Genomic DNA, 16,747 nt, shown 5'->3' on the forward strand with positions numbered 1-16,747 from the left:
TTCTCCTCAAGGATTTTGATGGATTCCTTTCTCACATTGAGGTCCTTCATCCATTTTGAGTCTATTTTCATGTGTGGTGTAAGGAAATGGTCCAATTTGATTTTTCTGCATGTGGCTGTCCAATTTTCCCAACACCATTTATTGAAGAGGCTGTCTTTTTTCCATTGGACATTCTTTCCTGCTTTGTAGAAGATGAGTTGACCATAGAGTTGAGGGTCTATTTCTGGGCTCTCTATTCTGTTCCATTGATCTATGTGTCTGTTTTTGTGCCAGTACCATGCTGTCTTGATGATGACAGCTTTGCAATAGAGCTTGAAGTCCGGAATTGTGATGCCACCAACTTTGGCTTTCTTTTTCAATATTCCTTTGGCTATTCGAGGTCTTTTCTGGTTCCATATAAATTTTAGCATTATTTGTTCCATTTCTTTGAAAAAGATGGATGGTACTTTGATAGGAATTGCATTAAATGTGTAGATTGCTTTAGGTAGCATAGACATTTTCACAATTAAAACGTTTTTTTCTATCTCACATGAAAGCTCAAGGTAGTGAGGGAGTCAGGATGGCACTGCTCCATGAAGCTGTCTAGAAGCCTGGGGTCCTTCCACTCAGCTGTTGCATCATTCCCTACTACACTATGTGGGAAGGGGAAAGAGGAAGTGTGGGGCAAGCAGCTTTTTATTAGGCACATGAACTAGAATTTACACATATCAATTTTGTTTACATTCTAATAATTGCAAGAGACTATCATCTCTAGTGGGATGAAAGGAAACAATGGAACTTAAGACACTGGACATCAAGCAACAAAGGTCAAGGAACCCTGAGAGTTAGAAAACAAAGGAGTGGAGCTCTTTAGTCCCCCCAGTTGTCCCAGGTTCCGCTCTGGAGAAAGTTTCCAAACCTTAGTACAGGAAGGAAGAACTTAGTTGGAGCCCAGTGTCTACTTGAGTTGAGAAGATAGAAGTGGGAGTTTGCTAGAGTTCACAGGGCTGTGTTCCAGAGAGGAGAGAGATCACAGGGAGAACACCAGATATCTGCAGAGAGACTGAATTTAGTGATTAGTTGAGTGTTGATCAGTATATGTATGTGGCTGGGTAAAGAATGATGTGAAAGGACTAAGGGAACAGTGAGTGGTTTGTCGGGACAAGGAATAATACCAATTCCCAACTAGACTTAAAAAAAAAAAAAGCAAAACCAAAAACAACTTCATAATTCAAACAGCATCAGTTAGAGCACCAAGAAGGGTATGCTTCATTAGTGGGGAATAATTAGCCTTAGACTAATTGCAGGTCTGGTCCTGCTTAAAAAGCTTAAAAGCAAACCCCCAAGGATCAAAGTATTTCTACATAACTGAACCAGATTCAATATTAAGATTTCAATCCTCCCCAAGCTAATTCTAAAACTCATATGGAAATGAAAAGGACTTAGAAAAACCAAAAGAACTCTGAAAAGGAAGAACAAAGATGAAGAACTTACGCTACCTGTCTTATTACACAACTGGAAGAATCCAGACAATGGTATCTGACAGATCTAGAATCAAATCCCAGTTCCATCTCTTACTTACATTGGGCAAGTCACCTTTACTGATGTAAGCAGCAGTTGTCTTACCTGTAAAATCAAAGTAATAAGATTAAACTCATAGGATATGTTACTGGATGAAATTAGTGTATATAATGCACTTAGCACAGTACTGGACTTAACAAAGAACGTCACCTTTTCTCATCCATTCAACCCCAGGTTCCACTGGGCAGGAAGGAACTCTCTCTCTTAATTATTCTTGATTGTTAGGGCCTTAAAGAACTCAGATCTCAAGCCCAATTCATTGCTTTCTAGTGGTTCACAAACTTCTCTTTTATTCTAAATAGTTTGGCTTTGGAATACTTAAATTTTTTTTAAAGATTTAATTAATTAATTAATTAGCTTAAGAAAGAGGTAGTGAGTGGGCAAGCGAGCAAGTAAAGGGGAGGGGCAGAGAGAAAGAGAAGCCGACTCCCGGGATGAGCAGGGAGCCTCATGCAAGGCTCGATCCGAGGACCCAGAGATCAACAGATTGGTCTACCCAGGCACCCAACTTTAATGTTCACTTATGGAAAATCTTAATATAGATCTGTAAAACTTTGCCTAGGATAGTATTAGAACTAAGCATAGTCAAAATGAAAAATATGAAATAAAAAATAGATTATAAAATACAAAATATATTTTAAAATATTAAAAAATAGGAAGTATAGTGTGATGCGTAGAACTTATCCAAAGATTTAAACTTTACTTCTAGGGTTCCTTGGGTGGTTCAGTGGGTCGAGTTGCTGCCTCTGGCTCAGAACATGATCCCAGGGTCCTGGGATGGAGTCCCACATCAGGCTCCCTGCTCAGCAAAGAACCTAGTTCTCCCTCTCCCTCTGCTGCTCTCACTGCTTGTGCTCTATCCAATAGATTTTAAAAATCTTAAAAAATAAATAAATTTTACTTCTAGTAAACCCAAGTTCAAGGCATAAATAGTATTAATTATAAGACAAATCTTTAATTTCAGAATAGTGTATTTAGAATTGCCCTGGTGGTCTGTAAGCTCAATATAAGAGTGTAAGCAGGGGTGCCTGGGTTGCTCAGTTGGTTAAGTATCACACTCTTGATTTTGGCTCAAGGTCATGAATGATCTCAGGGTTGTGAGATGGAGACCTGTGTAGAGCCGTGCTTAAGATTCTCAATCTTCCTCTCTCCCTCTCCCTCTATTCCTCCCTGCCCCCCTTAAAAAACAAACAAACAAAAACAACAAAGAGAGTATAAGCAAATGCTGTCATTTTAAAACTTAGCATGATATTGAGTCATTTTGCATAAAATTTTGTTTATAAGAATTTCATATTAGAATGTCTGATGACTAGTATTTCACATCTTCAGAATCTACTCCTTTCATTTAGTAGTTAAAAAAAAAAAAAAAAAAAGGAAAGAAATCTGTAGGTCACCAGGCTAGATAAGTAGGTAGACCATAGAACATGAGACTATTGATTTCAGGGAGGTGAGTTCAAGCCCCATGTTGAATTCTGCTTATCATACTTTAAATTCCAGCATGAACCCTTAAAACCACTACCAAAGCCATTTGACCCCTTTTTACTGGTGTAACATAGACCTGGGCCATTTTTTTACATCTTCCCACTATTTTATTACTTCAATGCATATTCTGTTTCATGTTATTAGGTTTGCAGAAATATTCACAATTTATTACTTTTTTCCCAATAACATTGAGCGTGTAGTATCTTTCTCCTGGTATATTCAGGAGAAAAATGACTGATGTCATCCACAGCTAAAGACTGACTTGTTATGAAAAATGGTTAATAAACAACAAATTTAATTCTAATCTTTAAAGAAAATCCAGTTTCCGCTTAATCTCCATCACATGTTCTTTGCTTATTCTAAAGAGCTGGCCCTTTCCATATAATGTCTTACTTCTGGCCATTTTCGTGGTTAGATTTGGTGTTTGAGACATATTTTCCTCCACTTCCACCTCCCTATCATTGTGAGACTCACCAAAATCTCCATCTTTTCCATGTGGATACTTCCTAAAACCCTCCCATTCTTGTTCTAATAAGCACATGCAAGAAAGTAATCTCTCCCTATTTTTGGCCTGACAAGGCCCCTTTTGGAATCCAACATCTAACATTTATTACCACATTTTAAGAAAAAGAAAAAGCAATAGTAATAATTGTTTTAATAATAGAAAACATGAATAAAGATGAGAATAATTTGGTTTTTTTTTAAACCTAGAATAAAAAAACAAACCTAAGGGATGAATTCAAATGAATGCTAAGTTATTTCAGGAAAAACGCTAAATGTCCTCTATTCCATATAAGATATAGAATGACAATTTTGCAGAACTTTATTAACAATAAATAAAGAAGGCTTTATCAACTGTAAGGACAGTATAAAGCATTTCTGTCCTTAATAGATTAAAAATAAGATATACAGGGAAGTACCCAATTTTTTGAGTGATAATGTCCTATCTTTCATTTACTACTTGGAGAATCTGTAGATGAAAGAAGCTTAAGTACTTCTCCTAAAATTGTTAGTGTGCAGACTAGCCAGAAAAAGTAGAAGAGCGAAGACCTAGTGGCTTACTAATTCTACAGTATAATTTTTCCTTTTTTCAAAAATTTTAATTGCAGTATATAGTTAATATACAGTCTTATATTAGTTTCAGTTGTACAATATAGTGACTCAAACCATGATTTTTTTTTTTGAACTAGCTTAAGTGATCAGAGATGCTGTGTGTATTTTCGCTTAAGGAAATTGCCTATATCAGATCACTATTGAAAATTCCTTTATTTTTTAAATTCCAGGGTTCAAAAGACTACTACTGTCATTTACTATTTCAATATGTAGAATGTTGCTTGCATAAAATTTTACTCTTTTCTTAAGAATTAGAGTAAAGGGCGCCTGGGTGGCTCAGTGGGTTAAGCCGCTGCCTTCGGCTCGGGTCATGATCTCAGGGTCCTGGGATCAAGTCCCGAATCGGGCTCTTTGCTCAGCAGGGAGCCTGCTTCCTTCTCTCTCTCTGCCTGCCTCTCAGTGTACTTGTAATTTCTCTCTGTCAAATAAATAAATAAAATCTTAAAAAAAAAAAAAGAATTAGAGTAAAATATTTTTCTTAATTTCATTAAGTCCTCAAACTGACAACTAGCTTCTATTTTTTAAAAGATTTTGTTTATTTATTTGCAAGAAAGGGAGAGAGCCCACACAGAGGGAGAGGTGGAGGGAAAGGGAAAAAACAGGCTCCTTGCTGAGCAGGGCGCCTGATGCGGAGCTAGATCCCAGGACTCCAGAATGGGATCATGACCAGAGCCCAAGGCAGATGCCTAATGGACTGAGCCACCCAAGCACCCCTGCTTAGCTTCTATTTTAAAAGTAAAAACATTAGTGACTCATTGGTTAGGACTTACATAAAGGTCTGAACCTCTTATAAAATAAACCTGATCCTCTTACAAATATGAGAATTAAATCAAAATGTGTGAAGTATCAGAAAATGTTGCTCTAGTTAAACTTCAAAAGCTTTCTTAGCCTCTAATGAGGTAGCTTAAACAAGATCATCTTTGTTGGATGTTATTAATTGGGTCTATAAAGAGTTCTATTATTAGAGTATAACTATTTTTATAATAAAGTTATTTGATTTGTAGATTAGTTCACTGTAAAACCCCTTTAATCTTTGTATTAGTTTTCCTGGCATTTCGTGATTTCTTTCTATAATTATTGTGTTTAACTAAATGAAGCAATAAGCTTAATGCTTTAAAATATTAGTGTAATAGAGGAATTTCCTAACAATTCAGGTGAAAATGAGCTCATTTATAGAGAGGATTTATATTCATTCATAAAATGACAAGAATTCTTTACAGAAGGATGGTAACATTTTAAATAAATCTCAGCCACTTAGTGAAAAGTTTGAAAGTGGTAATCTGAGACTACAAATAATTTAAGGATTAAATAAAGACCAGATTATTTTTCCTTACCAGGAAGTAATTTTTTTATTTTATTTTTCAAAACATAAACAGGCTATAAAAACATTTTAAAATAATATTCATAGGGCACCTTTGGGGCTCAGATAACCAGTTAAGTGTCTGCCTTTGGCTCAGGTCATGACCCCAGGGTCCTGGGATTGAGCCCCAAATCAGACTCCCTGCTAAACGGGGAATCTACTTCTCCCTTTCTCTCTCCCTCCAACTTGTGTTCTCACTCACTCTCTCTTCCTCTCAAGTAAAGAAATAAAAATCTTTAAAAAATAATACATGCAAAACATCAAACCATATATATATACACACACACACACACGTATGTATGTATATATCCTTTTATATATTTTTTTACATATATAAGTAGATTTTTTTTCGTGCAGTAACTTTCTGAGACTAGCATGCAAAAAGGCTTCCTGGAATTGTAATAATTACCACGGTATCTGCTACAGAATTGCCTCAAAGGTGACTCCTCCTTACAATAAGATATTTTGGATTTGGTTATAAAATGTTTCTAATGATTAATTGTTTGGGGTAATTTTTAAACCTAAACACACACACACATTGTATATTTCTTTGAAAAGTCTATTCCATTTTTCTCTAACCTGCACATTTTTAGACTCTGTAGTACCATAATTACTACATTAAGAAATTAAGAAATTAAATAATCAATAATGGGACATGTGAAAAAGACTTAAAGCCATCAAAACTACTGAGAACTAAAGAAACAGAAAAAGTCAACAGGCTATTTATTCAATTATTACAAAAGAGGATTTATTTCAAGGGCTACTTACTCTTAACAAAGGGATAGTGAAAAGAAAAAAACAAAACAAAATAGCCCAAGTTTGGACCAGATTATGTTGCTATGGATCAGTTAACTGCTCTGGGCCTCAGTGTGCACGAGGAGAGAGTGGTTTTCCATTTCTTCTTTCTCTTCTTTTTCTTATTCTAGCAACTGAGCATTTTGTTAAATGGAATCTTACCATGGAGCTCCAATACATAAAACACACACATGCAGAACTGCTCTTTGTTCCCCCTTTTGTTTCTTTAAAGCAGGAAGAAGTAGTTCTTGAGACAGTTGTGATGTGCAGATACGCTTCTCATCTCTGGCAGTGAATAGGGCATTTATTCCAGTTTTGCAGACTATGAAGAGAAGAAAAACCACAATTATTATTACATTAGCAACTCCGAAGAATCCCCATTCTGCGGAGGAGAACCACGTGGCCGGGTTAAGCCACCGCAGACTGTTGGAAAGAGATTGCCAAGCTTCTGTGTGAAGCTTGTGATTCTCCACCGCCCTCAATGAGGTGAAGATTGGACCCTTTAGCTGCTGAATGTCAAAAGTTAAACTATGGGGACGCCTGCGTGGCTCAGTGGGTTGGGCCTCTGCCTTCAGTTCAGGTCATGATCTCGTGGTCCTGGGATTGAGCCCCGCGTTGGGCTCTCTGCTCAGCAGGGAGCCTGCTTTCCCCTTTCTCTTTGCTTGCCTCTATACCTACTTGTAATCTGTCAAGTAAATAAATAAAATCTTAAAAAAAAATAAAAGTTAAAATATATGGAGTGATCCATGCATTTATTTCTTTATCTTTTACCAATCATGGGCATGGGGTGGGGGAGTTGGCCGGGGGGGGGGGGGTAATACAGATGGATGTGGGAGCCCAGTCACCTAGGAGGCGTTGCCGGCAGGCTAGGACTTCTTGTTTTTCTCCAAGATAAGTGGAAGACGTCATAGTATTTTTTTTTTTTTTGATCAATAGTTTGTTGAAGTTGAAATTCCCTTGTGGTATTAATAGCCAGCTGAACCACAGAGGCAGCCGAGTGAGAAAGAGAGGCAGCTGCCACGCGATAATAACTGAGTCAGCCGCCATAATGCCCACAATGAGCAGGCCCAAGAAGCGCTTAGAGTGTCTGATGTCAGAGAATGCCTGACTCAGAAGGCTGAGGAATTTGGATCCTTCCCAATCTCTGGTAAAATCAGCAGGGATAAAGGAACAGGCCTGCCTACTTAGTACAAAGACTGAGGATGCATGAAGTTCAGACAAGTTAGAATATGAAAGGACAGGTGAAGCAATTAGGAGAGATAATGAAATCTTTGTCTTTATACAAGGACGGGTAACTGAAAACCAAGACAGAAGGGTGAGGAGTGCCTGAGATAATTTGCTCTAGGAGAGTCCACGATAAGGTCACAAAGTAATTGGAGGTTGTTTTTTGTTTCTTGTTTTTTTTTTTTTTTTGTAAACTGCATGCTGAACTTTGAAGGGGAAAAATCAATGTCCTAGTCTCCATAAAGAAGACTGGATTAGAAATGCTTCAAGAAGCCAGGAGGGGCGCTATATCCCTTGCGATTTTATGGGATAAGAACTGTAGAAGGTCCAAGAATGGCCAGAGGACCAGTTGCAGAGAGGTATTACAAGACACATTACAAGTAAAGACGGGACAGGTCTCCACTTGGTGGTACTGTATGGTCCCAGCTGTGAAATATGGGGAACCCGCCCTCTATAAGACTCTCATGTGATCTGACCACCGGAGGGGGTCCATTTGCTATTTTGTTTACAGGAGGGCAGGGGAGAATGACTCAAATCCGTGGTGATACCACCGTGAGATACACTTCCCATAGAGAGGTAGGTTAAATTAGCCCTTTGGTTGTCATGAGGAGGAATGCAAGGTTAAAAATTCTGAATCACAGGTCTAGCACAGAAGATATTAGTAGTGAAGACACATAAGGGTAGGATGGAGGAATAAACACTGAAGTTAGGTGAGACTGAGATCCAGACAGGGCCATTGACATGAGGGGTGTCAAAGGGCATGGGAATTCTTCCCACCACATTAGTGACATTGTTGAAAATAAGGAAAACGGGCATCTGCTCAGGCAACAGGTTTGGGGAAGGGGATTTATATCACAGGCCCAATAAAATGACATGAAGCACCTAGGCAGCCGCAGAAGAAAGACAAGACTACACACCATGGTAGAACTGGTGTTAAGCACAGATACCACAGCCAAGCACGTGTTTTAAGGAGTTGAGGGTTTCTGGTCTGTTGTAGAATCTCCTCGGCTTTTGGGGTCGTCTTTTTGAGGTCTCCCCAGGTCACGAATTTGGCCTTGTGGATACTGGCACATGACAGGCAACTGCTTCTCCTCTAGATTCAGGTGCCTCATCTGAGGGACTGGATTCTGGCTGTGCCAGGCCAGGTAATGTTTAATGTTTCTAGCAGGGATCCACACTGGTCCATCCTGAGTGGAAGCACAAGCACAACTCGCCCCCATGTTGTGAGTTCTACTGGTCCTTGCCAGATGCCCCTGTTTGGGTCCTTCCAGAGTCCTTGGCCACATCGTGTTGATGGTGAGTGAGATTTAAAATGTTTTTCGGCCAGAGTTTCAAAATCAGGATTTAAATTTAAAAAGATTTAGAGTAAGCAGTGCTTTCTGTAATTGGGCTATAGGACCCATATCTCCCCCTTTTTGTTTTTGTATCACAAGTTTAAAGGTAGAATGTGCTCTCTCAATAATAGCCTGATCTTGGGGGTTATATGGGATTCCAGTAATTTGTTTAAGGCCCCAGAGCATACAAAATTTAGCAAAGGATTGAGTAGTATAGGTTGGTCCATTATGTTTTTATAGTTGTAGGAATGCCTAGAATGGGAAATGTGTGTGGTAAAGAAGTTTAATAATGTGCTTTGTGGTTTCTCTAGCTAGGGCTGAGATTAAAATGTAATTGGAAAAGGTATCAATAATGACATGAACATAACATAACTGTCCAAAGGAGGGTATATGGGTCCCATCCATTTGCCAGATTTCATTAGGAGTGAGCCCACAGGGGTTAACTCTGGAAGGAGGGGGAGAGGTACCTGTACCTTGACAATCAGAACATTGAGCAATGACTTGCCTAGCTAGAGTCTGGGATATGGAGAACTCCTTGCTAAGAGATCTCCAATTTTGATGAAAAAAGGAATGTGAAAGACAAGCTTTTTCTAATAACAAAATCATTAATTACCATGGCATCTGCTCGATGGTTCCTGACCACGAGGGGGCCTGGGAGGACCAAGTGAGAGCATATAGGACCTGTGTAAACTGCATGAGAACGTTGTCTTAGCAAATGTTGTAGAGAATCAAAAAACGTAAAAACAGCTGGCAGCAAACAGGGTTTGATGTAGGCAGTTTCAATATTTCGGCAGACAAAGACAGCCTGAGCCGAATCACTAAGAATGTTTAAGGGTTCATTCGGAAAAGATTCCAAAGCTAATATCGAGGCTCTTGAGTTCTCCTCTCTGGGTAGTTTGGAATACTGAGTAAACAAGCACTGACTCATTGCCCCATATACTCTAGCTTTTCCAGTTTTTCCAGACCCATCTGTAAAAACAGTGCATTAGGAGTGGGAGACGAGGCATTGTGAAAGGGTGGCGAGCAGCAAAGTGAATGAAGTATCTTATCAGAAGGTAATGAATAGCTAACAATGCCAACAAAGTCAGCAAGAGCAATTCATGCAGGGAAACGATTATTGTGCATGAAGGAAAACTCTTCCCGAGCAACGGGGATATGAAATACATGTGGGTCTATCCTTGACGGGTGTAGGCATCTTGGCTTTTACTTATAATAGTGGACATCATATCTGGATATGGGGAAATAGATTTGGGTGGGTATTAGCCCAGAATATCCATTCTAAATATTGGAGGTTTAGGGTGAGTTGACCAAGGAGTCCAGAAGGCATTTTTTTGCGTGGGGAAAAAAAAAACAAACGAGTATCAGAATTAGCCTCAATTCTAGAGAGATATGGGGAAGATAGGCCCCCTTCAACCAAGGAAACCTCCTGTGTAGCCAAGGGGATTAATTCTCCAAGGGGCGGGGGAGGAGGTTAGAGAAGCGTCCACTTGCAAGGTTGCACATAAGTTGGACGAGGAATGCGCTGGAATCCTGAAACTCTTTTGAATCCTCAAAATCTCCTAGAAGTTTTTGGAAGTCATTAAGAGTCCTTAATTGCTTTTTATCTATAGTTAATCTCTGTGGTTTAATTGTTCTTTCAGAGCAAATAACCTAGATATTTCCAGGGTGAAACGAGTTGAATTTTATCTGAGGATATTAACATACCTTGCATGGCTACAGTGTTTTGCAAGAAGGCAAGTACTTTTGGTAGTCTCTGAATCAGGATGAGTTCAAAGTTCATGAGTTCATCATCAAAGATGATGAGTTCATCATCCATATGATGAATAATTCTGGCATAAAACCATTTATCTCTCACAAGTTGAGATACTCTATGTACATGATGCTGACACATGGTGGAGCTATTTAGGACTATTTGGCTATTAGGACTATCAAGGACTTTCCATTGGTATCGTTCAGAAGCAGTTTGATTATTAACAGTGGGAACTGTGAAAGTGAATTTTTCTTTGTCCCAACGGGCTAGAAGGATGGTGAAAAAGCAATCTTTTAAATCAATGACTACCGGTGGCACCTGGGTGGCTCAGTGGGTTAAGCCACTGCCTTCGGCTCAGGTCATGATCTCAGAGTCCTGGGATCGAGCCCCGCATCGGGCTCTCTGCTCAGAGGGGAGCCTGCTTCCTCCTCTCTCTCTGCCTGCCTCTCTGCCTGCTTGTGATCTCTCTCTGTCAAATAAATAAATAAAATCTTTAAAAAAAAAAATAAATAAATAAAAAATAAATAAATAAATCGATGACTACCAAGAACCCGATCTTTAGGGATCATTGCAGGGGATGGCAGTCCTTGTTGAAGTGGCCCCACAGGTTGAAGAACTACACTGATAGTTCTGAGGTCATTGTCCTGACCTTTAAGGAATTACAAAAATAAAAGAATTCCAAGGGCTAGTATAGAGTTCTATGTGTCCTAACTTTAATTGTTCTCAGATAAGAGCTTCTGCTTGTATTAATTTCTCCCCTTTAAGGGGTCACTGTTTAACCCAAACTGGTTTAGAAGTTAACCATGTTAAGGGCGGGGGAGAAATAAGGACAGTGGCCCCAATTAAAAAAGGAGTTTCCCTAATTTTCATTCCCTATTGGGAGAGTAGCTCTTTTCCTACTAAATGGGTATTGCTAGTACTAATGGCTGGCAGTAAACGAGTTTTCTACTTGCGTTTTTGCAGGTAAGAATTGATGGACTCTGGTAGGGTTGGTTGCAAGTCCCAATATCAACTATAGAATTATTGGAAGGGGATTTGGGCCATTTATCTGGTCAATCAGTGGCTCTAATAATGGTAACATCTGCCCCTGTATCAATGAGTCGTATAAACCATTTTCCTTGTATATTAACCTGCATCATTGGCTCCTCAAAAAGAGATATTTTGATTCCAATAAATGCCCCTGGTCCCAGTGTTGCCAAAGCCTTGATCACCTTTCTCTGCTGATAGGGTCCCAGGGACCCAGTAAGGTAGAAGGAGTAGAGGAGCAATTTTTGGTTTTGGAGGGAACGTATGTAGGCCTTTTCCTCTCATGAAGACAACAATTTCACCTGTGTAGTCACTGTCAACGACTCCTGGAATAACTGGGATTCCTTTGATACTGAGGCTAGATTTTCCTAGAATAAGTCCTACTATTTCTTTCGGTAATGGACCCCAGACTCCTGTAGGACCTTTTGCGGGGTTTTCTCCTTCCTTTAAGACAGCTTCTGATTGAGTGGGGTGGTCTAATCCTGCACTGCAGGGGGTATGGGCTTTGAGAGGGGCAGCTATGGTTTGCTCATGTAACCGAAGCAGACAGAGGTCCCCTGTTATTGGCGGGGCTGGAGACAAGGCCCTTTGGGAGGCTGTCTGCATTAGGGGGTGGCCTGTGCGAACAAATTGTGATTTGCACTAGCTAGCCCAATGAAAGCCCGTTGGGCATCTTGGACAAGGTTTCTTTGGGGGTGATTCCCTGGAGGGACTGAGTGTGTGTTGGAAGTGGGCATTTGGCATGGTTTTTTGAAGTGACCAGGCTTTCCACATTGGAAACAGATTTATAATCCATTTCCTTTGAGAATGCAGAGTGCAATGCCGCTGCAAAGGCTCTTGTTTTCTGAGTCTCTGTGCCAGTCCATTGGCATGCTTTGATTAATTCTCCGACAGCGGAGGCTTTACTACGGACGGCTTTCACGGCATCTCGACAATCTTTGTTGGTATTTTCATATGCCAATTGTAACGGCAAAATGTCTGCAGCTGATTATGGCTGATTTTTTTCTGAATAGCTTGCTGTAATTTATTGACGAATTCGATAAAGGGTTCTTGAGGGCCCTGCTTAATAAAAGCAAAGGGCCTTCCGGGGTGCCCTGATCAGGGATCCATTCCCAAGCCCGTTTTGCACAAAGAAAGCATTGTTCGAAGACTCAGGGGATCATAAGAAGTTGCTAACCCCCCATCAACATTTGGACCTCTCCCCTGAAGCCACTCAGCCACTATAGGAACTCCTGCCTAAGAGGTTCTGAGCAGCTTGTTGTTCACAGAACTTGTCGTATTCAGTACGTCAGACCAAACACTGAGGGGCCCCAAGGACTGTTTTACATAGATACCGCCAATCCCAAGGGGTCCTATCATAATTAGTAGCCAGAGAGTCAGTAAGTCCTCTCAAAAAAGGGATGAGCTTCTTTTCTCCCCTGGCAGTTTTCCGAATTTCCTTGAAGAAATCGAAAGGCAGAGGTTCATGAATTTGCTGTTGTTGCTGGTCCAGTAACGCTGGGAATATGTCTAATTCTCCTTTAAAGATAGCCTCTCTGAGACAAGGGCCCATCAGTATCTAAGGTAGAAGGAGTTGGCCCTAAAGGCAAATTTAGTCCCTGAGGAGGGTTTCAGGTGACGGAGTCAGGGTAACAGAGTCTTGTAAAGACTCCCATGCAGCTGGAGAAAGATGCTCCACATTATGAATGATCTGTGATTCCTCCTTCTTAGTGGGAACAGGGAGGTTTTCAATTAACTTTGTGTCATCTGTATTCTAGGTGAGAGGAGTATTAGGGGGAGCTTCTGTATGTAAAGGAGCCAAAGTAGCTCGAACTAAACCCCAGGTAGTTAAGGCAGAAAGAGGGATTTTACAGCCTTGTTGTGTTTTCTTTTCACAGCACCTGCTCTTTCCCGAAGTCCTACAGGTAAAGTACTGTGCTTGAGGAGCCAAGGATTTACACCCAAACTGCTTTTAACATATGTCGGAGCTGTTCCTCATTTATGGTAGCCCCATTAGCCTTGAAGATTTGCTTCAAAACCTTAATATATTGTCTCTTCTCAAGAGAGAGGCTTTGCCTATGCCCCATATCTGGGCTTTTCAAAGATCTTTTAATTCCATAAAAATGCTCATGCCTGACACTTCCCTGAACTTGGTCGTGAGCAGAAGCCAACTTACTGTGCGCAGACTTTATGGATTGGGGGGGGGGGGCGGTGTCCATATGGTGTCCGTTGCAAGGTGATCTCGTTGCGGTCACCACTTGCCGGGGATGAGCAGCAATCCTTGTACCGACGGATGAAAGATTACTCCAGACTCTGCTGTGAAAGAGAGAAGAATGGAATGGGGTCAACGCTCAGAGGCGAAGACCCTTTGCTCATCTTTGTTCCCAATTTTATTGGTCCTTCAGGATAATCACAAATCCTTATCCCTGTTTTCAAGCACAGAATGTACGACAAGGGGTTTTATTGAAACTAGATCGATCTGTTTACCAGATCTGCTAATCTGCATGTTCTACTACCTGTAGCCCAAGGGAAAATGCATACATCTTTCAGATCACAGGGCAGCTGTTTGGGCTAAGAAAGCCTTGGGGAAGGCAACTCCTGGAGGCATTCCAACCACAGAGTGGTCATATGGGCCTTGGCTTTCCAAAGGCCTTCTCCATCTCCGAAAACTTCCTGCCCTCAGCAGCCTCTGTGTTACATTTTAGCAAGTCAGGTATTATGGCTGATTTCTAGCTCTACAGTAGCCCCAACATTCAGTAGTGGGTGGGAAAACCTGGAGCCCTCTGCAGATTTGTCTATATTTTGCTGTATAATGACTTTGCTTTTGCTTCTGGGTTGTACACAATCAGAAGATTTCATGTATAAATATCTGTAAACAATCATATCTTCCTTCTTTAAGGAAGATTTTGCATTTAAACCCTTGATCTATCTGTGGGCACCTGGGTGGTTCAGTCAGTTGAGCATCTGACTCTTGGTTTTGGTGCAGGTCATGATCTCATGGATCGTGAGATCGAGCCCCACGTTGGGCTCCATGCTCAGTGGGGAGTCTGCTTGAAGATTTTCTCCCCTTATTCCTCTTGTGCGCACTCTCTCTCTCTCTCAGATAAATAAATAAAATCATAAATAAACAAGTGAATGAATGAATGAATAAATAAATAAATAAATTCTTGATTTATCCGGATTTTATTTTTCTGTAAAGAGTAAGGTAGCTCTGGGGCACCTGGGTGGCTCAGTTGTTAAGTGTCTGCCTTTGACTCATGTTGTGATCCCACAGTCCTGGGATTGAGCCTTGTATCAGCCTCCCTGCTCCTTGGGGAGTCTGCTTCTCCCTCTCCTGCTGCTTGTCTTCTCTGTCTCACTGTGTCTCTCTCTGTCAAATAAATAAATAAAATCTTAAAAAAAAAAAAAGAGTAAGGTAGGTCTCCAAAATCATATTTTTCAAGGTTACTATGTAACTGTTCTTCCATTTATTAAGTAATTTGTCTTTATCCTACCGATTTGCAATGTCACCTTCTCCTATAATAAATTCTCATATTTATCCTCACATCGAATCCATTTCTAGTTACTGGTACTTTAGTTTTAGGGTTGCTTCTATCTCTCCCCATCCTTCATTGATTGCCAAGAAGAAATATTATATTACAGTCCTGCCTTTTTTTTTAAAGCTATAGAGATTCAGTTTTATAGAATTTTGTATATCTTTTCATGCCACATTTATTATTGCTAACTGTGTAAAAAATATTGACATCTATTGCAACTGTAATCAAACTAAGAGATATCTAAAAACATTAACATAGTAGGTAAGAGCATGGATTCTGGAGTCAGAATTCATGGGGACAATTATGCTACTTCATCTTATAATAAGATTGCTGTGAGGATTAAATGACTTAATATTGTGAAGAACTTAGTAGATGTTACATGTTATTTATTATTATAATTATTGCATATAAGCTAGAAATCAATTGATTTAGTTTATACATTTCATCTTTTAAAAAATTGCTACCCTTTCATTTACATGAATATTTAATTTATTGGTGTCTAAATTTAGTCAATATCTCATTTCTCCCAAACCATAGATCTTAAGATGCTTGAATGACAATAAATTCCTCTTCTGTGTACCATGTTATTATTGCTCGGTTCCATCCTGTTTTCAGATTTCCCACAATTAATCATTATATATATATTTTTTTCAATTCAGTGTTAGGTTTACCCATGTAGTTATTAATTTCTTTACTTAGCATTACTCTTGCTTGTGAGTTTATTGCCTTCTTATGGGAATACATCTTTTGTTACTTTTTTATTATTATTTCTTTCAGTAAAAGTCTGAGTGGTAAACGCTCTGACTTTGAAAATATATTTTTCTCTAACTCTTGAATAATAACTTAGCTAGCTTTATATTGTATGTTATCACTTATTCTTCCTCAGAATATTAAAAATTATTCTACAATCTAGTTGTTTATTTTTTCTGTCTTTTGTGGGTTCTGTGTATTTTGATTGTTACCATTTTGGTTTGAGTTGGCTTGGCTTTGCTTTTACTTTTAAGATTCTCTCCACGAGCTTAGTCTTTGGAATTACATTTTTGATATCTCTACTAACGGATTCATTTTTGTCTAACTCTTCAGGTCTCAGTGCCCTTTTTCATTGTGAAGGCTCAAGTCATTATTTCATCAGTTTCCCCAAAAAAATTCTCAGCCCTTTTCTTCCCCTTGCCTTTCCCCACTTCTCTTCAATCCTTTCATCTTGGAATGTCTATGGGTTGTATGCTGTAGTTCTCATTTATTCTCAAATCTCTTAATCTATTTTTTGTATTTTCCATGTTTTTATGCCTCTGTGTTGGATTCAAGCTCATTTTCTCACACCTGTCTTTCAGTTCACTAATTCCCTCTTCAGAGTCTAATCATCTTTTGTTCTTTAAGATTTTATTTGAGAGAGAGTACGCGTGTGGGAGGATTAGAGGGGTAGAGAGAGAATCTCACGCAGGCTCCCCCCTGACTATGGAGCCCAACTCGGGGCTCTGTCTCATGACCCTGAGATCACAACCTGAGCCAAAAATCAAGAGTGGTTTGCTCAACTGACCAAGCCACCCAGGTGTCCTCCAAGTCTAATCTTTCAGATCTGTTAGTTTTC

General features: G+C 39.6%; 1 long non-coding RNA gene across 1 annotated transcript in view; it reads right to left on the minus strand.

Annotated features, from left to right (window-relative positions):
* Window positions 1-398: 398 nt before the first annotated feature.
* The window catches only part of LOC106004959, a 47,875-nt gene continuing 31,526 nt past the window's right edge, over window positions 399-16,747 (minus strand). Inside the window, exons 6-9 of the long non-coding RNA XR_001178059.2 lie at window positions 13,800-13,939; window positions 6,473-6,632; window positions 1,562-1,605; window positions 399-632 (exon numbers count right to left, since the gene is read on the minus strand). This is a non-coding gene — a long non-coding RNA (uncharacterized LOC106004959). The remainder of the gene's footprint in view (window positions 633-1,561; window positions 1,606-6,472; window positions 6,633-13,799; window positions 13,940-16,747) is intronic.

The sequence above is a fragment of the Mustela putorius genome, unplaced genomic scaffold (genome assembly GCF_011764305.1).
Source record: "Mustela putorius furo isolate JIRA1106 unplaced genomic scaffold, ASM1176430v1.1 tig00003869_pilon_pilon_pilon, whole genome shotgun sequence".
Taxonomy (NCBI): domain Eukaryota; kingdom Metazoa; phylum Chordata; class Mammalia; order Carnivora; family Mustelidae; genus Mustela; species Mustela putorius.